We start from the raw sequence: 23,022 nt of genomic DNA on the forward strand, positions 1-23,022 counted from the left end.
TAGAAGTAGATTTTTCTGAGTTAGCTTCAGTAATGTCTTCCTTTAAACCATCAATGTGCCTTTTAGACCCCATTCCTACAAGACTACTAAAAGATGTTTCACCATTAATTTCAATTTTAAACACGATTAATCTATCTTTATTAATAGGCTACATACCACAGGCCTTTAAGGTAGCAGTAATTAAACAATTAATTAACCCTTTATAGGGCAAGTGACTATTTTTGGTAATTTCTGCACACTTTATATATGACATCCATATATCCATAGTGAGGTTAAGAAGCATGTGGTCATGATGAAATGGCCTAATGTTGTGTAAAAGCAATAATGTGTATGTTGTAATGTTCTAAAAAGTAATGTAGTAATGAATCCATTATAAAATATATGCTCTTTGCATCATATATGTTTTTCTTGTATACTTATTGGATTTTTTTTTTTTTTTTTTTTTTACCACTTATGGGCAAGGAACCAAATATGGCAACTTCTTTGATCTTGGTTCTCTACATGAAAATAAAATATTTTGAAAAATGTCGCCAAAGTAATTCTTATGTCCTCCAACAACATTCTAAGGTTGAAATTTTGGATTTCAAAGTATTTAAATGAGTGGCCTGTACAAGGGTAAAAAGCCCTTATTTGATCCAGCTGTCTTAGCTAATTTATTTCAAAAATTCTTGATAGAGTAGTTGTCAAACAATTAACTGTTCATGTACAAAGGAATTATTTATTGGAAGACTTTCAGTCAGATTTAAAATGCATCATAGCACAGAAACAGCACTGGTGAAGATTACAAATAATCTTCCTATGGCCTCTGATGGTGGACTCATCTCTGTGCTTTTCCTGTTAGACCTCAGTGCAGCATTCAGTACCACTGACACAAATAATATACACACACCATTGGTATTAAAAGGTACTGGGCTGCAGTGGTTTGAATCATATATATTGGACAGATTCCAATTTGTAAATAGGGAGTCTTCCTCACACATAAGTTAGTCATAGAGTTCCACAGGGTTCCTTTCTTTTTAGATTATACATGTTTACCTTAGGCAATAACAAAGTAATAAGCACATTGTGTTCATGCATTTATAACTTCTAGGTTAGACTATTATTATTATTCATTATTATAAAAGCCTTCAGTTGATCCAGAACACTGAGGTGAGAGTACTAACTGGGACTAGAAAGAGAGGTCAGATTTCTCCAGTAATAGATTCTTTTTATTGGCTCCCTGTTAAATTCACAATTGAATTTAAAAATCTTTCTCCTCACGTACAAAATCTTCATTAATTCAGGGCCCGTTATATCTTAAAGACCTCATAGTTCGTTATTATCCTAATAGAGCACTTAACTCTCAGCCTGCAGGCTCACTTGTGGTTCCTAGAGTTTTCAAAAGTAGAATGGGAGTAAGAGCCTTTAGCTATAAAGCACCTCTATGTAACCAGCTCCCAGTTTTGATTCGGGAGACAGACACTCTTCTACTTTTAAGATTAGGCTTTAAACTTTACTTTTTGATAAAGCTTATAGTTAGGGGTGTGTCAGGTGACCCTGAATCATCCCTTAATTATGCTGCAGTAGGCTTAGGCTGCTGCGGGGCTTCCCATGATGCACTGAGTGTTTCTTCTTCACTCATCTCTTTTCACTCCCTGTATGTTTATACACCACTACTGCATTTAATAATTACTAATTATTAAACTCTGGCTCTTTCTCCCATAGTGTGTCTTTTGCCCGGTCTCTCTCTGCTCTCTTTTCTTTCTTTTCACCCCCAACTGGTTCAGGTAGACAGCTGCCCAGTTGAAATTGAGCAACATTGTAAAGAAGTGGGCCAAAATTCTTCCAACTATTCTAACGATGTGAAAGACTGATAAAGTCACGCAGGAAATTATTACCTCATGTTGATGCTGCTGGTTCTACAAGCTGTTGAATCATGGAATTTACTTAAAAGAAAGTTTTCACAGGACTGTATGAGAAAGTGGGGACAGACTATCCTTGGTTGTCCCACTTCGAATTGTTCAAATTGTTCAAAAGTGACCTCATAAAAAAAGGTCCCAAGGTTGAGAAACTGTAGGAGTCTGAGTCAGGCACTGTGTACTGCAAGCAGTCATGCAATAAACGTTTGTTTTGGGAAGTACTCAGGCAGCATTACACTGGGGTGGACACTGATCTCTCAGCATGAGACCAGAAGCACACATACCCATATATTTATTTATTTCTTTTAAGCAAGGTAATATCCTCCTGACTTTACAACTTTAAATCCAACATTTTATATATATATATATATATATATATATATATATATATATATATATATATATATATATATATACACATTTTGTGACTTTCCATGTTTCCAGACTGTCTTTGTATTCATGTTTCCTTTGTGTGAAATAACAGAGCTGAAATTGTGTTTCATCCACTTTGTTTTATTCTCGTTAAAGAAACAGATGAAAAGTAGAATAGAGGTTAACAATTTTCACTATTTGAATTTGAGGTTGTCAGCATGTTTACATAGACGTGCAGCTGAGTTACAATGTTTCAAAATATTTACTATGTTGTCATGTAATGTACCGCAAACAAATTCTAGCATTATTGCAACAATCTAGATATTTCATAAATATTTTAGTCATTTCAGATGTTTCATTTCCTTTCTAGGAGGGTGGCTTCTGATAATTCCCAAATCCAGTCTCAGCTTGCTCTCAGTTTCACTTGGAATAACCATGATAAATATATTGAAAGCCTATGCAAGGTAAAACATGGACACACCAGATATTTTATATATATATTTTTTTATGTTTATTGCATTTTGCTTGAAGTTGAGCAATTAATGAAGAAATACTCAGGACATATTTTATATGCACTCTCATTTTAATTTAGTGCCTGAAATAAAATGATTTGTGCTGTATGTTATATTCAACTAATGTATTGGCAGTTTAAATTGCATTACAGTGACTATAAATGGTACTCTCTATGTTTTTAAGGAAGTGGATAATGTTGCTTCATTTATGACCCAATAAAGCAAACACAAGCTAAATAAATACTTTGTATTAAACCTCTGAGGTTGCACTATAATTGGCACTTTTATAGCCCCCTTAAATTGGACACTATAAAAAAAAGCTAATAATTTTAAATATTAAATTAATCATGCGTTCTGTAGAAGTAAATTTGTTATATTGTTTGCATTAATACTATCAAACAGTTATGTTTGCCTTAATTTTTTGAAGAGATGTTGTTTATATTTGGAAAATACAATATTTAAACAGTGAGTGAGCCTTATCTACTCCGTGTATTAAAATATACAGAAATCAGATGTGATTATAGTAAACATCAATGCCAGTACGTCTGTACAACCATTAAATGTGCAATAACACAGAAAGTACATTTGGACACAATGTGGAGAGAAGACCAGAAATCTTTGTTGTTAGTGTTCCTTGCTGTGCATGTAATGTAACTGAGCTTTGCATGATAGAACTGTACCTAAAGGCCTCATTTGGCACTCATGTGTCTGCATTTGAATTGAATGTGCAATCTCTGACTTGTCCTGTTGAGCCTAAGAAAAAAATGCAGCCTCTGGGGTGTGGGCTGATTAACACTGTAATTGATGAGGACTGGTCTTGAATTTAGCTGAATTCAGACTTTGAAACCAAAAAAATTGAAATTTGAAATGACTCACGCTAGAAGATGTGAACCAAGTTGATAAATCCAACATGGGAACAATGATAAACTGGGCAGGTTTAAGGAAACAAGCAAGTGATTGAACACTTGATTTTGTTGCATATAAGCCCGTAGCTTTAGGGCTTCACTGGAAGGAAAAATATCATGTAACAGTAAAAAAAAGCATATAAATCAAACAGCAATCAATTTATGGTTTAGGGATGATAGTTTTTCATCTTCAAAAAGCAAGGTATTCATTGGCTCTGTTATTTACGTAACAAGGACAAAAAGACAGTGAATAAGCACTGAAGTGAGTTGAGCCTTGTTGACAGTGTGGCCTTTTGTTCCTGGCGAGGACAGTTGCTAGATTGAATTGATCTGACTTTAGAGCCTAACCATTTATCTTGGTCAGTCATATCTGATCTGTGGCTGTCAAGTGGCGACAGGCTCTTTGTAGAAATAAACTGTTTGGAGAGCTAGTGAAAGGTCTACTTTACGTGTATACCGTGGCAGCAGCATTTCCCTAATCAGTCAAAAGTGTATGTTTCTCTAAAGAATTAGAACAAATTTGGATAGTAAAATTAGTCACTTTGATTTGCACATTTGTGTTACTTCTGTTCCTATATTCTAATGATAAAAATAAGAAAACAAACAAAAAGCACCTACAGACTACTATCACTACACCTACAAAGCTAGAAGTTCACCTGCAAATGCTGTTAAACTAATATAATAAATAATAGACAGTGTAGTTAAAAAGATACTATTATAGAGCTTGTGTAAGTTCAAATTCAATAATTTTGTACCAAAGTCAAATGTGCAAATGCCCTATTACTTTCCTCCAGTCATATTTTGCATGGGTATTTTCATGTTAGTTCCCCTCTCTCCAAGGACCTCCTCACAAATAAAACCCACAAACAAATAAAAAAACAAAAACAGACAACAATAACAATAAAAAGCAACCTATCAGTTCTACTTGCACAGTTGTGGCTCAGTACTGTCACTCTACTTTGGAAAGCTGTGAGCTGATCCTTTTGACCGTGTCTTTTGCTACCTGGGCCATTTCTAAGCTAGAGATGATAATCCTCAAGGGGCCCTCATTAAGTCTTTGCTCCAATTAAGCCACACTCATTTTGCCGCAGCACAATTGCTCTGTACCACAGCACACAAATCCTTCAACAGTGGATTAGGCTGTTCCGTGGGTGGGAAGAAAATAGCAGCATTGGTACATCAGTGGAAGAGGTGAACACTCCTTAGGTGTCAGCAGCCAAGGGAACTATGTGAGAGGTGAAATTAACCTAAAAATTTAGTCATAACAGATATAGCCTACTTAAATATCTCAAATGTGGCTTAGCAAGTGGAATCAGTGAGCAAGTGCTGCTGAACTTTAATAGTATATGATTTCCAGCTTCCATTAAGATCACTGGGGCCTAAATGTTTTATCTTTCACTGTTTCATAATCTGTTATGATCCACTGGCTGCATTAATGAACATGGTTAGATAGGTTATCCTCACATCTTAATGACTTCCCATTGTAAACTGCTTTTATGGAAAAATATGAGAAAACAACTCCAATACACTAAGAAGAAGACAACTATGTTTTTAAATAGTTTTTAGGTAATGCATTTAATACAGAGAAATCATCAAAATAATTGTCATTCATTATACTAGCACATTTGCTAGTGCTGTCTCTAACAGAAGAGCTCCTTAGTGCAGGAGCAGGTATGTTTTGAGTGTTAGGTGACATAATAAATAAATTGGAAGTTAAATGTGTAAAACCCAGGCTTACTTGTGCAGTAACATATTCATGTTTCTCATTCGTTAGCTTGTGTTTTTTTTGTTTTGTTTTTTTATCAGTTGAGGTATTTTTTTATAAATTACTCTATGCAACAGAGTAGATGTCCATTTTATATTATTGGAAATAGTTCAGCATTCATCAGTTACACTAACAGCGATAGGGTACCCCACTATGTCCACGAATGCCATTTTATCTGCAAGTTGTGTTCATCCAGTGGAGATGTTATGAACTAGGTCAGAAAATAATGCAAATGCTTGAGTAATCACTCTTTTGATGGAAGGCTCTGGCAAAAAGTCATCATTCTTTGTATTTTTTCTGCTGCCAAATATAGCATGTACAGTGTAACTATCATTTCTGGCATCTTGGTGTTATTGCATCAGGTAGGAAATGTGAGTGCTACCTAAAAGTTCACTTCCCACACCCAGTACATTTTTTAATAAATATCCTTGCTACGTAAATAACAGAGGCAACGAATAGCTTGCTTTTCAAAGATTTCACCTTTTAGTTCTGGATGAGATGCTTTGTGAATAGCTTTTATGTTTGCTAGGATTTGCTCTTAACCTTAAAGGTGAAATCTTAGAAAATTACATGATTCCAAGAATTTTCTTTGGATCCCCTGAACGCTCGGAAGTTTAAAGAAGCGCCCGGATACAGTGATGAGCAGCAGCTCTGACTGCCAAATGTCATACCTGATATGAGTCCTTTATCATCTGTTGAATTAACCATGTTTTCACGTTAAAGTAGTTGCTTTGACTAGCTGTTCTGACCCAAGAGTTTTAGGCATCATTTAAAACAAGACATACTGAAAAACAAGAACAAGTGAACTATAGTTTCACATATTATATGGTCTTTTTTTTTTAGTGATTACTAATTTGGTAGTGCTATCATTAAATAAGCTTGCTGCTCTCAGGCACTTGTGATCAAAGATGCAATGACAACTGCAGATTAAATAGGCAGAACAGAAAATAGTAAATATCTGGCACCCTGCCTCTCTGTGAAATAGAGTGGCAAACAGGTCTTAAAAGTCAGCTATCTTCTAGTCTGGAGCTATTTTAAAACTGTTGATGATGTGCATTTCAATACTGTACAGCCAGTAAGACACATTCACTATCTGAGGCTGCAAAATTGAATGGCACGAGCCCTGGAAATGCTACTCATTTGTCTTCTCCAACTGAAATGATGGTGTAATGAGGCATTCTCTGGCAGCTGTTTAGGAAGAAAAAAGATCAAGTTGACCAGGCAAGGAGAAAGAGAGTGTGCATAGGTCATACTAGTCTTTTCTTGGCTAGCACCCTGGTGTGGTAGCTAATGTACTTCCTTGGAGTGACATTTCTTCAAGGATGTTTATCCTGGATCGCTGGGCATTTGTGGATGCTGAGTCGGTTGAAGTCGTGAGCTCATTCACCATGTCTGCTCTGATTTGTGTTTCTTTTATTTTATTTCAGACCCTGGAGTAAGTGACCTGTGAATAGAGTCACACTAGGGGTTTTCCACAGGACTTCTGTGCTTCTACAACAGTTAACAACAGTTGATATTGGGAAGCCTAGCAGGTATGTCGAGATAAATTTATACTTTCTTGTAATTGTGAATTTTGTTGTTTTGTTTTGTTAGTAAAAACAATAAAATCAACATAAATGTGCCTCAGTTGAACCGACTCCAAGCAATGAGTATTCAAAATTAATATTTAGCTAGCAAGCCTGATGTCACTGGGCCATCTGCTCCAGTGTTTAAGTCTCCTGACAGTGAAAGCCTAATTATTTCTATTTTATAATATATCACAGATAATTAACATGTTTGCTACCCCCAGCTTGTACTTCAAATGGATTTTCAGCATTTTTCGCAGTGCATGCGTGATTATTTTTAGACTTTAGCACCAACAAATTTGTAATGATCAGCACTGTGGAGATGATGTAAGATTGATGTGGCTCTGCGCCGCCATTATTTTAAAGGTCCTTACGGTGGGAGGGAGAATGAGCAGCTTTTGGCATTGCTGCTCACTGAGAATTTTCAGTGTTTGAATTTATAAACATACATACCTTTCCATAAATTTGTTTTAATTTGCTTTACCTTATGCAGTCATGATTTTTTTCAGTGCATTTTGTCAAGAAACAAAGTTGGACAAAAACAAATCATAATAATTGTCATAATAATTACTTTTATTATAGTGCTCACCAGTGATTAGAGGGTTCAAAAACAGATTTTCTTCACAAAGGGCAGAAATGTCAGAGAATAACTCTGTGGGTGTCAACATTGCTGTGCTACATGATTCTGGTCAAACCCAGTAAATGTGGTTTAGTTTTCACAGTTTGTCTTTGATGTCACTTTTTAAATAAATGCATTCAGGAAACAAAAAAAAAGAAAAAAGGGGGCTGGAATGGTTTGGAAATTAATGTGAAGGGAAAGGACTCTGCTGAACGACGTGCGGAAAGAAAATAAGTCTCTCTGTAGTCCCTTGCTGCCGTGAGGCATAACACAATTAGACTTTAGATTGTTTTTTCCTCTCCTTCTGCCCATCTGATTTCTGCTCTTGCCAGACTATTCTCTTTCATCTGCTTTATTCCTCTGTATTGTCATAATGTAGCAGACCCTGAGTGCTCTCACAGATCACTGGTACAGCTTATCAGTGAAGTGGTGCTGCTTCAAATTGGGTCCCTTAATTTAGTCTTTCTACATTCATTCTCAGTATTACACTTTCAGGGTAAAAAAAGATGGTAGTGGTAGAGAGGTAAGATAAACATACTTTAGGTAGAACAATCTAGAGTATTACATGGAAATCTCAGAGTTTGGGAAGTAAGGTAAGAAGGAAAAGTGTGTTTACAGTTCTGAATGTTGAATAAGAGGTTTGCTTTTGGAAACAGCTGTTCAGATCAATATGTTTGAGAGATAAGTGGACGGCAGGCTTACAGTAGGTACAAAGTTAAACTGACATAGTTTTTTTTCTACAATATCTGCTACTTATACCATAAAGTTGAAGCTAGCATGTTAGTATAAATAAAACAACTATTAATGAGTATTTTTTTCTTGTTTTTAGGGCATTTTTCATTTATCATATATGTATATAATATGAATTTAGTTTATAATATTACAGTGTTGTTTTCCAGGCTCCCGGTGCCTCTGCAAATATATACATCAGGCAGAAGAGCCCATGTAGGATACATTACAATTTCTACTAGTCAGTGTCCTCAGTAAATTCTGATATGGCAAAGTGCAATATGTAGGTTGTATATTCTTTAAAAAATAAAGTAAGTTATTTTGTGTTTGTCAACCTTGGTGATCCTTCTAAAATTACAATGTATGTAGGGTAGAGTTTTAAAGGACATGAGACTCGACACTGATATAGAACAATATAGATTATAGTAAGATACATGAAGTCTATGGTATGTCACATGTTAAAATGTAATACTCAATGTTACATGTATTTTCAGTATAAGTATTTAAGTAAAATGTCATACTGCATGGTTGCAGCTGTGATGGAAGTCCAATAGAGTGTCTTGTAATTTCACTGGGTTTAATGAGTATGCTTACCCACTGGCTACTACGTAGGAAATGCTCCATTTTCTGACTTGTCAGATGCTTATGTTTTAACATTCCCAGTGCAGCTGTAACAAAATTTACATATGAAATAGTTTTTTAGGCATTACTCATGGATGAGAGTTAAAACAATATTCATCTGTGGCCACACTTTACTAGAACGAACTTAAAGGCATGATTAAGCCATTAAGGCCACATCTGCCAGCCTAATTCTTTTTTAATTTGCAGAGAACTCTGTTGTATATTGCTACAGTGGATGTGACATTTTAATTAAGGAAAGGCTGTAAAAATGATTACCATGAGGTTGCAGAGAGCTACAGCTCTTATCATTGTAGAGACTAGTTGCCAGACGTCCATACAGGCTACCTTTGACAAACCAGAACACCTGAGAAATTATTATTACAGGAGTTGAAGAGAAAGGTAGTGTAAAATTAAATGCATTGGTAACAATATAACCCCCCCCCCCCCCCCCCCCCCCCCCCCCCCTCAACCAATAAATCAGTATTCTTGTATAGAATACATGTATTATGTAGCAGAGCTTATACATCAGTGTCAATGCATTTCAAAGGCTTCTTTTTATTATTTTATCTTCCACCGTAAGTCCTTTTTCTGATTTCCCTTTTTAGTACTGCCTTTGGCATAAACACCAGGACTGGAAATAGAACTAGATTAATTTGACACACAAAATACCAGCTTAAAAGACTGAAACACAGACGGAAGCCATAAATTGTGATAGTTTATACTTTATGTGTGCTTAACTGAGTCTTTTTTTCTTTGGTTTGAATGAGTAATTCCTTCTTTATTGTATGAGCAAAGCATAACTGATGAGGAATGATTTCAATCTAGGCTCAATCTGACATCTGCAAACCACAATAGTTGATTTCTGAATGAAAGAATGTGGGAGAAATTGGCATGTTCAACTTTGTAGAATCACTAAGGACATCTAGATTCAAGTAGGATATGGCTTTTAACATACTAGACATACGCTATATTGCCAAAAGTATTCGCTCATCTGCCTTCACACACAAATGAACTTGAGTAACATTCCAGTCTTAATCCATAAGTTTTAATATATCTGCCCACCCTTTGTAACACGTATAACAGCTTCAACTTCTTCTTCCTTGTGGAAAGCCTTCTTCTGGGAAGGCTTTCCACAAGGTTTAGGAGAGTGTTTATGGGAATTTATGACCATTCTTCCATGAGGTCAGACACTGATGTTGGATGTGAAGACCTGGCTCACAGTCTCCACTCTAATTCATCCAAAAGGTGTTCTATTGGGTTAATGTCAGGACTCTGTGCAGGCCAGTCAAGTTTTTCCACACCAAACTTGTTCATCCATGTTTTTATGGACCTCACTTTGTGCACTGGTGTGCAGTCATGTTGGAACAGGAAGGGGCCATCCCCGGACTGTTCCCACAAAGTTGGGAGCATGAAATTGTCCAAAATGTCTTGGTATGCTGGTTCCTTTCACTGGAACTAAGGGGCCAAGCCCAAATCCTGAAAAAGTTCCCCACACCATATTCCCCCTCCACAAATTTTGCACTTGGCATAATTCAATCAGACAAGTACTGTTCTCCTGGCAACTGCCAAACCCAGACTCGTCTATCAGATTGCCAAATGGAGGAGCACAATTTATCACTCCAGAGAACACGTTTCCACTGCGCTTAAGTGCTTTGAGCGCTCATCTAGAGTAGAAAAGCACTATATAAGAACTAGTCAGTTTACTATTTACCACTGGTCTAGAGTCCAGTGGCAGTGTGCTTTACACCACTGCATCCAACGCTTTGCATTGCACTTGGTGATGTAAGGTTTGGATGCAGTTCTTCAGCCATAAAAATCCATTCCATGAAGCTCTTCGTGCACTGTTCTTGAACTAATCTGAAGGCCACATGAATTTTGGAGGTCTGTAGCAACTGACTCTGCACAAAGTTGGTGACCTCTGTGCACTATATGCCTCAGCTTCTGCTGACCCCCCCTCTGTCATTTTACATGGCCTACCACTTTGTGGCTGAGTTGCTGTCATTCCCAATTGCTTCCACTTTGTTATATTACCACTAACAGTGGACTGTGGGATCTTTAGTAGTGAGGAAATTTCAGGACTGGATGCTGATACAATGCTGGAATTCACTAAGCTCCTGAGAGTGACCCATTCTTATACACCTGTGGACATGGAAGCGATTGGAAGGCCTAAATTCAATGGTTTGGATGGGTGAGTGAATACTTTTGGCAATATAGTGTACATGTCTTTAATTGTTATTTTTCACTATTACATTGATTATAATGGAAAACATATTTTTGAAATCACGCCAAATATAAACCATTTAGTCAACTCCCAGTCAAACATAAGCTAGTAACATCAGTATATTAGTCTTCATCAGATAGTTCCTGACATTTCCAGGAGTGTTGGTAATATATGAATTTTTTTCTTTCTTCAGCATCTTGTGTCTGCAGCAGTGGTGGCCAAAGTACTGACATTCTGTACTTAAGTAGAAGTACAAGTACTTGTGTTAAAAACTGCACTGGTAAAAGTTAAAGTACTGGTTCAACTTCTGTACTCAAGTAAAAGTTAAAAAGTACAGGCTCTGAAATCTACTCAAAGTAAGAAAGTAAAAGTAGCTCCTTGGAGGACGTTTCTAACTCTTGCTTACATCTTTCTCCATCTGAGTGAAGTTATCGCTCATTCTTTGCTGTCCCTTAAAATACAGCAGCTGTTCTTTAAGCTAGCAGACACACTGTGTGACAAACTGCAGACACTTTTTTTGTCCTTTACGTTTTCTGTCATTTATTTTCCTCACCGTTCCGGTGTGCAGCCTCTATGTAAAGCGCAACTTCCTCTAGCTCTTTCCGGTCTCCAAGCGAGCGTTGCAGGAGCCTCCCTCTACCGTGTGGGGTGTCTGGTCTCTCCCCCCCACCCTGCTGTTGCGACTTCCAAGAAAAAACCGCTCGCAATCAAAAGCCGGCTCCCGCACTGACCGGAAATGCAAACGTTTCTCAGACGCATTAAAAATAAAGTAACGAGCTTGTTTTGGAAATGTAAGAAGTAGAAAATACAGATACTTGTGTAAAAATGTAGTGAGTAAAAGTAAAAAGTTGTCAGAAAAATAAATACTCAAGTAAAGTACAGATACCTGAAAAATCTACTTAAGTACAGTAACGAAGTATTTGTACTTCGTTACTGTCCACCACTGGTCTGCAGTTAAACTTTTCAACAAGAAGGATGAGTCTGACTATGCTGAGTTGCTCTCAAGTGCATATACTGTAGTGTAAATATGTAACAGAGGGATTTTAAAGCACAGCCTTGCTGAGACATTTCAATGTAATTCATTAACCTCGTGTCAAGTTTACAATGTGTGAGCGTATCTGTAGAAGGTGCCATAGTTTTAGAAATACAGTACTGGTACTGTATAAAGCTGTAAAGAGTATGGAACACATTTACAGCTTTATATGTACTTGTGTAAATTGTATGAATGTGATTGTTCAAGATTATAGGGTTCAGGGATATTCATATACACAAGGAACTGCTTTGGTTAACAGTTTATTTTCTGCACAGCTTCCACAGTCAGTACTACCTTAGTACATGGCATGACATTATAATGACACATTATCAGAATGCCAATGTAATGATACAGAATTTTATCGGTCCTTCAATAGAATCTCATAAATTGTTTTTGTTTTTCACAAAAGGGATGTGATGGAGTGATTGAAATTTCAGACACAATTCATCCAGCAAAAGCAATGAACAATGGTAGCATGCAGTTATAACTGACTGGAGATTTTGCAAAACATTCTGCGTGCACTCTTGTCAAAACACAGTTTGAGTGGTATGGTGAGTGGGATGTGGCAGACAAACAAAGGAGGGTGAGGACTATCTCAAACGGTGATTTGTCAGTGGAGTTGTCTGTTCTGACTAATGTTACAAAGCAAAAGCAGAGAAACAGAGTCAGCACTGTAGACCGGTCTGCTCTGTATTGTTTTCTCTTTAGGACCTTGGACAGTTCCCCTGAGAGCTAACCGCAGTCATAGTCCATCCCTGTGCTGGATAGAGACCTGTGTACTTTCTTCTTTTTCCAAAAAGTGGCAAATTAACTAATCAGAGGCCTCTCAGTTACCCTATAATCCCTGGGTAGTAGGGATTATAGGGTAAATGAGCAAACATTTTGTCTAACTGTGAGAACCACCTAAAGTGAGCCGTTCCACAGCCAATATGTTCCAGGTTAGTGGCCAAAGAGTTGCCTGCAGATATATTTCAATAGAAGCAGAAGTGAATACAACTGATAAGTACTTTAATGATCTGTAGAATTCATTAATTATTAGGAGGGCTGTCTGCAAGCTAGCTTATTAACACCTGTTTTTGAGTCTGCTTGAGTGTAAACTGGATGCCTTTAGGCTATGCAAAATAATAATATTAATAAAAAACAACCATACTAGAATGTGAATTCTTGCCTTTTGACAGTATATTTAATATTTTGCATAGAAACACTCAATCTGTACAACAGGTGCATTCAGTGTGAACTTCACAAATAAATAAGCAAACACACAAACAAAAAGTGTAAAGAAAAAAAACAAAAGAGAAACTGAAGCATGCCAAAAAGTGGCAGGTTCAATGTAAACTACTGCTTTCATATTTCATTGGTGCAACCCCAACAAGCATGGGGTTGATACTTTACTACAAAATGTATCAACCTGATGGACTCTTTCAATCTGACCCAATATGTGTCTACACTCCACATAACAAAGGACATGTTTTAGGTTTTGTTTTTACTCCAGGTAGAAATATTAATTCTCTTTATTCTGAGGATATGTTTATTTCTGATCATGTTTATATTCTTTTTCATTTTGATTGTCTGTCTGTTCCACTTGTGTTTTGTTGACATATTACCTTTCTGCAGATAAAGTTATTGATGTGTTCAATCATGGAGGAGGTTTCTACTTTAAATTATGTAAATATTTTAGTAGACTCTGTTAACCATCAGTGCCTCTATTTTAGATAGAGAGGCTACTTTTAACAATTCCTCCCCTTGGATGAGTGACGGTATTCACTGCTTGAAGGGAACCTGTTGGAAAGTGGAGCGTCTATGAAAACCAGCAAAGCTCCAAGTTCACCACAAGGAACTTACATTTTCTTTTAACAGCATGGTGAAGGGCTACTTGTTTTTCTTTTTTTTTCTCAGTTGAAGTAGATGAAAATCCAAAAATGTTATTTGACACAATCAAACACATTGTTGCACCTGCTTCTCCTGCCACAGACATTCAGTGTGATGAAGATTGTGAAATCATTTTTATCCTTTTTCATTGGGAAAGCTAATGATATCAGAGCTAACATAAGACCCTCTGTTTGTTTCATCTGCTTCAGATCTCACTCAGCCACATATGTTGGCGCGCTTCTCACTGATATCATTAAAAGAGCTCCTAACTGTGGTTGATGGCATGAAACCTTCTTCTTGTTCACTTGATGTTTTATCCACATTTCTATTCAAGGTTTTCTGCAACATTAGGCCATGTGTGTTAACACTAAGTAACAGGTTGCTGGTTACTGGCTCAGCTGGGATAGGCTCCAGGCCCCCCGCGACCCTGAACAGGATAAGCAGAAGAGGATGGATGGATGGATGGATGGATGGTTACTGGCTCTGTCCCCATATATTTTGAACAGGCTAAACCCTAATTAAAAAATCCTGATGTTGATCCTTATCTCAGAAATTTATACCAATTTTAATTTTAGAAAAAAATCTTAGAAAAACCAAACAGCTACATGTTTTAGCTAAGTATAACATTCTGGATAAGTTTCAGTCAGGGTTTCATCACATGCACGCTACTGACATCATATTAATATGAATTAGGAATGAGATGTCACTCAATTTCATATACATGAGAAAGCAACTGAGCGAATACTTTGGCAGTGTATGCTATGGTGTTCAGTGTAGGGTTGCAGTGAGAGTAGCAGATTTAAATTTATATTTAAGGTCCTGTTGCTGATTAGATTCACTCATCAAATTCTACCTTTTATACTAGCTTTATAGTGTCTAGGGGAGGGAAATCAGCCCTAGCTGATAGCTCATTAAAGATCTGTTTACATTTTGTTGAATTCAGTTGGTTAAGTCTTCAAAGAGCAGCAGCACAGGTCAGCTCATCACAGCTTATGCACAAATAACAATTTATTAGAGCTCACAAAACAAGTTATTATATGACTTATTTCTAAGTAATTATTCTCTCCAGGTGAAACACCTGATCTTATGATTCCCCATCTACCAAATCCCACTTTAACCCCATGTTATACAGACTTTATAATAGTAGAATTTGAGTGATAGCATAAGGTCTTCATGTCAAAGCAATTTTTTCTTTTACTAAAGCTCTGCATGTTTTTGCTTCCCTTGTCTGTGAATCAAAACCATTATCCTTTTTCTCACAGTCAGCACCTTACCTTGAGTTTGCTGAATCATACTGTCTACACTGTGGAAGGCTGTAATGGGGATTGCATGCATTATGTGAAAATTTGCTCTGGGAGAAAAGTTCAAGAGACAAATTTTGAGGTTTTTCAAACCCTGAAAATACCTGTCCTGTGGGAAGAAAAAAATATGAAGTTTCAAAAGTAAACACATTTCACATTTCTCCAAGAGTTCAGAAGAAATTAGGCAGTATGCTGCCTTCCGCTGTGGATGTTTCTTGTGCAGAAATACAATTCATGTTTTTTTTTTGGCCACAGCGGCTTTTTGTGACAGTGGAGAGAGACAGGAAATGGGGGAAAGATACAGGGGAAGACACGTGGGCAAATCGGCGCCGGGCCGGGACGCGAACCCGCACCGCAACACGGCGTGTGAATGTGGTCACCACTAAGCCACCCAGGCGCCACAATTCATGTTTTGATGTTGTGGATTATTGAAAGTGTATGAACACGTATCTTCTACATGATTTTGCAAGAAAGCACCTGAGTAATTTCCCAGATTTTTGCTTTGCAGTGTTTGCCATGCAAAGTGTACAGCCGCCAATGCATTTCCTACCTTCATAAGACATTTTTGTCTTGGGGAAAAAAATCAAAAAACAAACAGCTTTTCACTCTAACAAGAAATGTTATTTTGATGTCAAAAATTAGATGTCTTAATCATCAGCTAACTGGGCATTCCTTCCTTTCTCTTATTTCTGTGCAATTTTGTTCTTTTTATTTTGTATGTGTGAAGAAAGGAGAGGAATTCTGAGTGCTTTTGTTATAGCTGTGATAATTACATCATTATCATTACAGCCATGCATGAAATTATATATTACTTCAACCCAAGCAAGAATATGTATTTGCAAGTTGTTTTGAATAGATTTTTTTATTTTATTTTTTTTTGGGGGGGGGGCTTTCAAATTTATACAAGGATTATTCTTATATTAAAATGTACAATTATAACTGCTGAATCCTAAAAGTTATAAAAGTAAATAAATTTGTGCTCAGTTTAATTTGTCCATATTTCTAAATATCAAGAACAGCAGTTGCAGAAGCATCAATATTTTTTTTTATAATTTGTCCTTGATTTTCCAGTGCAGAAAGTCTGTGGTTCCCAGAGACTCGTCATAAACAACTTCTGTGTGTACAAAATTCCTTTCTACACATGTTTATAGATCCAGAAAATGGTGGAATTGAGTTTCCATAATGATTCGACTTTAATGCAAGGCACAACCTTACTACCAGTGCCAGCATCACTCCCTTCTGTCCTCTTCAGCTTCACTAGGCTTCAGAAGGCTGTTTTCACACCTGGCATGGCTTTTTTGGTGCATAATTTGTGATTCATACATGTTTTTTTTTTCCATATCTGTGCTTTGCCATTTTTTTTTCATGAATTTCAGAATACCAGATGGTCTTCAAGTCCAAGCATTTAGACTTCTGACTACCTTGTTTCTTGTGAGTGACTGAAATACAAAAGAGACTTGTCATTCATGCCTCTTCATTGTGAATACATTTAAATTCTCAGATTTAAAGCTAATTATTTACAGGGTATGCAATAGTTGCTTAGTTGCTGTTTGTTGTATTAGATTCCAGCAACACCAACTAAGAAAGTGTTTTAAAAATGTCAGCTTGGTTGAGTGGCACGGACACAGTATCAGTGTTAATTAAAATAGTGCAAGAGTACATCACAGTAAATGTAGAAGGAAAATTTACCTCATATTTTAAATAGGATATCAACCTAGGTTTTATGAGTCACTTCAGTCTTTAGATCTAAGATAACAAAATGTTTCCACTGCTGGTTGCATGTTACAGGCCGTTTAACTATTTTGTTCTGCTTCGTAATATTCATAACATTGGTACATTTTTAGTGGCTTTAAACCGCAAAAGCGTTTTAATGGTATTTGCCAGATGGTATGATTTTTTTTAGAGTGTTCCCCTCCTGTCCTATACTCTTAACATGTATTCAGCTGAACTGGAGGTCCAGATAACATTAACTTTTTGTCTGTCTCTGATGTTTGGAGCAGTGGCTGTTACTGTGATTAGATTTGTCCTGTTCCATGAAGTAGTTATTTTATATACTCTTTCAAACATAAATTGATGCACTGTATCAAATGGTTATATATACCAAGTGCAAAGCAAATGACTACTGAGTTACAACATAAGCAACATTTAACATTTTAACATCATAACTGGCATGTTAATTGTAATTTAGTGTCAGGGCTAGCTATAGTGCAAGGAGTGTTTCCATCTCCTGCTGTGGCCTTCAAAATGGGTAAGTCAGGGCATTGCAGTGGACAAATAATGAAGATGGGTACCATTGTTAAAACAAATAATCATTCTCTTCTCATTGTGACTCTTTGAGCACCCCTTTAGCGAGAGCTTATATCTTAAACTGTCTGCTCAATAACTCAATTCCACTCTTATCTGAGCCACAAGGAAGAGATTTAGTGTGAGGTGGGAGAGCATTCTCTTAGATGCTGAAGGATGTATCCCACAGGCCAGTCTGTAAAGAAATACAGAGGAGCCCATCAATGATGTCTTTGAAAGATTACCATGAAGATGGTTAATAACATTGCACAGTATGTGACAACGGATGGTTTATTGATGAGTGCTAGAGAGGCTTTTTGAAAACAACATGGTGGTGAGCACTTGTTTTACAAATAGGACTGCATGGAGAGCGTATAAATGGAAGAGATGGGTCTATTTGGGACATTGATTTTCTTTATATATTTACTAGAAATACAAGCCTTGTCTGGTTTAAGCAATCACTGGAATAAAGAAGAATACAGGGGCATACATTTCTGCAGTATTATTTCTGATATGGAATTCCTATATGAGAGAAACATGTTTCAGTGTGCACTGATTTAGAAGTTATTATTGTTCAATGTTGGCCAAAGCTGCAGGGAAAATTGTGTCAGGATCTGACAACATTTTAAATCTGTGGAAACCTATTTAAGGTAGAAGGCGGGATTCCACATCACCCATCGCTAAGAGGCACATTTAAGGAGTTGTATACTGTAGGTGTCGCATATTATAATTCTAGGCATCTATGAAGTAGTCTTCATTCAATTCCTTGAATAAACCCCTCATTCACAAGCAGCTTGAATGCTTTCCAACACTGCTGTTGATTGTGAATCTAATTTTGTTAATTTGTTACTTGTTGCATATGTAAGAGTGCTATGAGCTGTGAGAAATGCTGTAGCATCTGTAGCACACTATGTTTTGTTGATTTAATCACTGCATTACCCCTTTCCAGCTCCCATGTTAGGAACCACTGCAGTTCACCATCATGCTGCTCTGTTACTTACCTTCCAGCTTTGACTTTGTGGAATAGAATAGAGAAAGTATGTTTTTGTTTTGTTTTGTTTTTTTGTTTGTTTGTTTGTTTGTTTGGAACTAGATGTTGCATCATACTTCTGATTATATAAAAAGCAGATATTTCTGGTCCCATGATTACTTCCCTCATGAGGAAACAAAGCGCCTCTTCAGTGACAGGACACAAGAGTGTGATTATGTACTCTTGGGGTGCAAGGGGACATGTTTATACTAATCCATTCTGACACCAGATATGTTTGCTTCAGTTTTTCTCTGTTCTTCCTTCATTTGAAGTTTTTCTGTGCCTCGCCCTGTTCTCAATTTATTCTGCCATTTATTTATTTATTTTCCTCAATTTCTCCATACTTATATGTCTGGAATTTGTATGAGACACATTATTTGCATTAGTGGCTGTGCAGAATAAAAAATGAACCCTATTTTCTGGCTGGTCTGCCTCACCCTTGTTTGTTCCCTGCCCTTTATTTCTTTTGTTTCCTATTTGACATTATTTGGCCAACTTGTTTGTTGTCATACCCAGTTTGTTCGACTTTGTGTTTGTCTGCCTTTGTATTTGTCTTTATGTTTACAGAGAGAGAAGATGTATTTGTTCTCTCGTGTTTGCTTTTGCTGTTTAGTGAGGAGGTTTGCTGCTGCACTCGTAGAGACCAAACCAGAGAGAGGAGCTCTGTCTTCCTCAAAATGTTCCCCTGCTCGTGTAATATATGGAATTCCACTGAGAGGAAAGTGTGTCTGAATAAATATATGAGCTCATCTAAAGACGGAATGCACAACAATAGCAAAAGATGTGCAGTATAATATAATCCAGTGCAGCAGTTCTGTATTAAATACTGCTGTTTTATGTACTTCATATGGCTCATAGAAAAGAGAATAATAAAGTCCATTCTGAGTAGAAATGTGTCAGTAGACTGTTGTGTGGTATTGAATCACTAGATTACACTGTGAATATATTACATTTGAGCAATGCCTCATGAAGGTGATACTTATTGCAAAGCAATTCCTGCTGTTATTTATTTCCAGCTACCACAGAAATATCTTAAAATCCTTAAAAAAAAAAAAAACTTCTATACATTTCTTTTCAAGACTCAACATGTGCAGTGAGGCATACTTATTATGCTGCATACCTGCTACATACATGCACAAATTTTGATTTTGATATTACAAATCAAAGGTAGCATATGAATACGATCCAAATGCTTCAGGCACTTAAAATGTTTAAATTGGTCCCAGATTGATTCTGGCAGCTTTAGACAACAAGCCAGGCATACAGCTAGGCTCGTCATCCAGTACCGTAAATGACAAGAATAATGAGGAATCCTACAGAAGATGGCATGGCTTCCAGAGAGCTCTATATCGAGGCCATGTCCACTCTGTTAAATGCAACAGTCATGGCCAAAGGTTTTGGCAGTGGCAGAAATTTTAGTTGTTCATCATTTAGTGGAGAACAATCATAAGTCAGCAAAAGATATGCAGTATAATCGTAAGTTTCAAAGACTTTTATTAGCCAAAAAAGCAATGATGGCTGCACAAGTGTCTTCAGAGGTAACCACTTCTAGTACAGAAAGACAATGATTTCAGCACTTAAATTTTATGGTGAAAAGTCTGCTCTTAAAATTCACTGCAAATGGTGGTGTCACTTCAGCCGTTTTGTTTTCCCTCGCACTTTCTCCTGTGCTAATGAAGTGATCTGTAAATGCTATTAGCTGATCACTTAAAGTTCGAACCAAAATACAGTTAAAATTGTGTCATTGTGATAAAGCTAACTTTTAAACGGATCTAGCGCTTTGCTTTTCATTAACATGCTTCAGATTGCTCTGTGTAGTATCATGAACATTGTGAATTGCCACCGTAAAAAAAACTTCAGTACAGGAGTCACTTCCAAACTTTTGGCCGTGACCATGCATATGTAGAGAGATCATCTGAGTGCTTATCAGAGTGCATGAATATCTGTGACTTGATGGGTCACACCCTGCAGTTCCTAAGTACTAACATGGAGTGCTTTTATGATGTCCACCTCTAGTCTGCACTGTGTGTCGGTTTGTATTGTTTCTTTGATGTTATGCGTGTGTGTAGGTTGCAGCACTGAGTCTTAGTTCATGTGTTACATGGCTTGAGCAGCTGTCTTTTGGCAGCCCCCTTGGATTGCTGTTTCCCTTTCTGTTTTTCTTCTTGTTGTCCTACCAACAGTTGTGATTCCCCTTACTAGTGTTTTACACGAGGGTTTTTGAGTTAATGCACTCAGTGGGACCCCAGCTGCAGCCCAGAAATTAGTCAGCTGACAGCAGGTGATATAAACTACCTGACAGAGTGTCATGCGAAAGTAGGAGCTGAGATCCCCTTACTGACATATTGCTCTCAGGGCTGTGAGATAAAAAGCTTGTCAAGACCTATGCTGAAGCGTATACACACAAGTTTTTCTCAACTGTGGAATAAAACTATCTAGCCAGGCTAGCAGGCACTTCTTCTGGTGTGGCCCCTGTGATTTCCCCTATAGCATGTTGCTTGTGGTATTGAGAGCTAACAGATTCTGTGGCATCTGTATCGAAGCTCAGATATAAAGTCGGCATATAGTGGGTGAAAAACATATTGCAAAGAACCAGCTGAGCTAACAATCTCACCACCCCCATCACATAAGAGTATACAGCCAGCTAACACACTTGCTGTTAGTGTTAAGCCCAGACTGGGTTACAAAGCAGTCCCCCTCCCCTTCTCCCTTCTCCCTACTGCCTTGGGCCTGTGTCTGCAGAAGTTCATTGAGGACAAGTATTGCTTTTTCAGGGACTCTCCAGAGCTCCCCACTAGTGGAAAGGCTTAGAAAATTTGGAGCAGTGTCGTAGGACTAGTGACTCATTGCTAGTTGGTCAACATAGATACATCTCCATGTATCTAGAGCACTATGCACAAAGCCTTTAGGGCCCAACAAATGCTGGACCGACTGCTGCATAACTCAGCGCACAAATATCTTGGAGTTGAGAGCTGTCTTCCTCACTGTCAAACAGTTCCTGCCAACGCTGAGAGGTCATCATACTATCAACAGGACAGATGATACAAGGACAGCAGCCTACATGAAGAGACAGGAAGGGTCCGCAAGCAAGTCTACCCCCTGCTCTGCAAGATTTTAACCTAATTGCGGCAGTGGACTCAAACCCTGTTTATTCACTCAGGGTAGTACCTGTCCCATGGTCATTCACCATTGAGGCAAACATAAATTGAGAAGGTACCTAGAAGATTAGGCAGTGTCTGTAATTGGAGCAGCAGTTAATATTTCAGCAGTTGATTGCCTGGGCCGACATTCTCTCGTGCCAGGCTGAGAACTTTACCTGCTGGTTTTCTGTGTTATTTTGTGTTATTCACCCCCACCCACACCCAGGGTGACATTTGTCTCTGGTTGGAATACTGCATATGGTCTAAAAAGCAGGAGGGTCATTATCAAAGGTCATTCATCATCTGGTTGATGTCAAAATAATTTCAGTCAGGAAAAAGATGAAGCAAAAGAACAAAGATATGCTAAATTGTCATAACTCTGGCAAATTTTCATCTTAAGATGACTGGAACTGTGCTTGTAACTAAGATAACTGGTTTAAGATTCGGGTACTACAATAAATCAATACATGAGCAGAAGTGAAAAATATCTGTATATATCTTCAGCTTGAATGCATTCCAAGAATAAATGTTATAAATCCACTTATTAAATCTTTAACAACATGAAAGAACAGCATGATTTTTTTTTCTTTAGAAAACCTTTAGAGAACCTGACCCCCCCCCCCCCCCCCCCCCCCCCCCCCAATAGAGTTGCACAGGTTGAAAACATGCTAAATAAAATGCTAGTCTCCAAGCACTAAAACCAGAGAGGGTGAACCAGTACAGGGGGTCATGTTTGTATAAATTCCTTCATGGTTGAGAGGGTGGCATTGCCATTATACCACAACAGAAATGCCAGGCCTCTCTGGTAATAAAAGAAAGCTCTTATGTGGCAATGACCTGGCTCACATCTACTGCACTTCCGCAACCTTTGTCTTTATGCAATCTTTCTATGTCTAAGCAAACATTATCTGGGTCATGGAAATACAAATGTCAAGTGTTACTGCCTGAGAATAGTTTGGGCAGTGGGGACAAACAACCCCGCCTCTACTTCCCTTTCTCCGAGTTTTTTTTTCTCATTCCTCAGTCTTTCTCATGATTCCCTTGCTTCCCTCTCTCTTACACTCTCTTTTGTTTCCCCTTTTCTTTGTCTGTGCTATGGCACACACGGCCTGTCCACTTGTTTGTGGTGAGTGCTGTAGTAATGTTGTGTGGCAGTTGC

At 37.5% G+C, this 23,022-nt stretch overlaps 1 protein-coding gene across 2 annotated transcripts in view; it reads left to right on the forward strand.

Annotated features, from left to right (window-relative positions):
- LOC115786764 (leucine-rich repeat and immunoglobulin-like domain-containing nogo receptor-interacting protein 2) overlaps positions 1-23,022 on the forward strand; it is a 254,251-nt gene that overhangs the window by 58,167 nt on the left and 173,062 nt on the right. For both annotated transcript variants that reach the window (XM_030739150.1, XM_030739151.1), the window contains exon 3: positions 6,880-6,984. The gene's annotated coding sequence lies outside the window, so the exon portion shown is untranslated. The remainder of the gene's footprint in view (positions 1-6,879; positions 6,985-23,022) is intronic.

The sequence above is a fragment of the Archocentrus centrarchus genome, chromosome 10 (genome assembly GCF_007364275.1).
Source record: "Archocentrus centrarchus isolate MPI-CPG fArcCen1 chromosome 10, fArcCen1, whole genome shotgun sequence".
NCBI classification, from domain to species: Eukaryota; Metazoa; Chordata; class Actinopteri; order Cichliformes; family Cichlidae; genus Archocentrus; species Archocentrus centrarchus.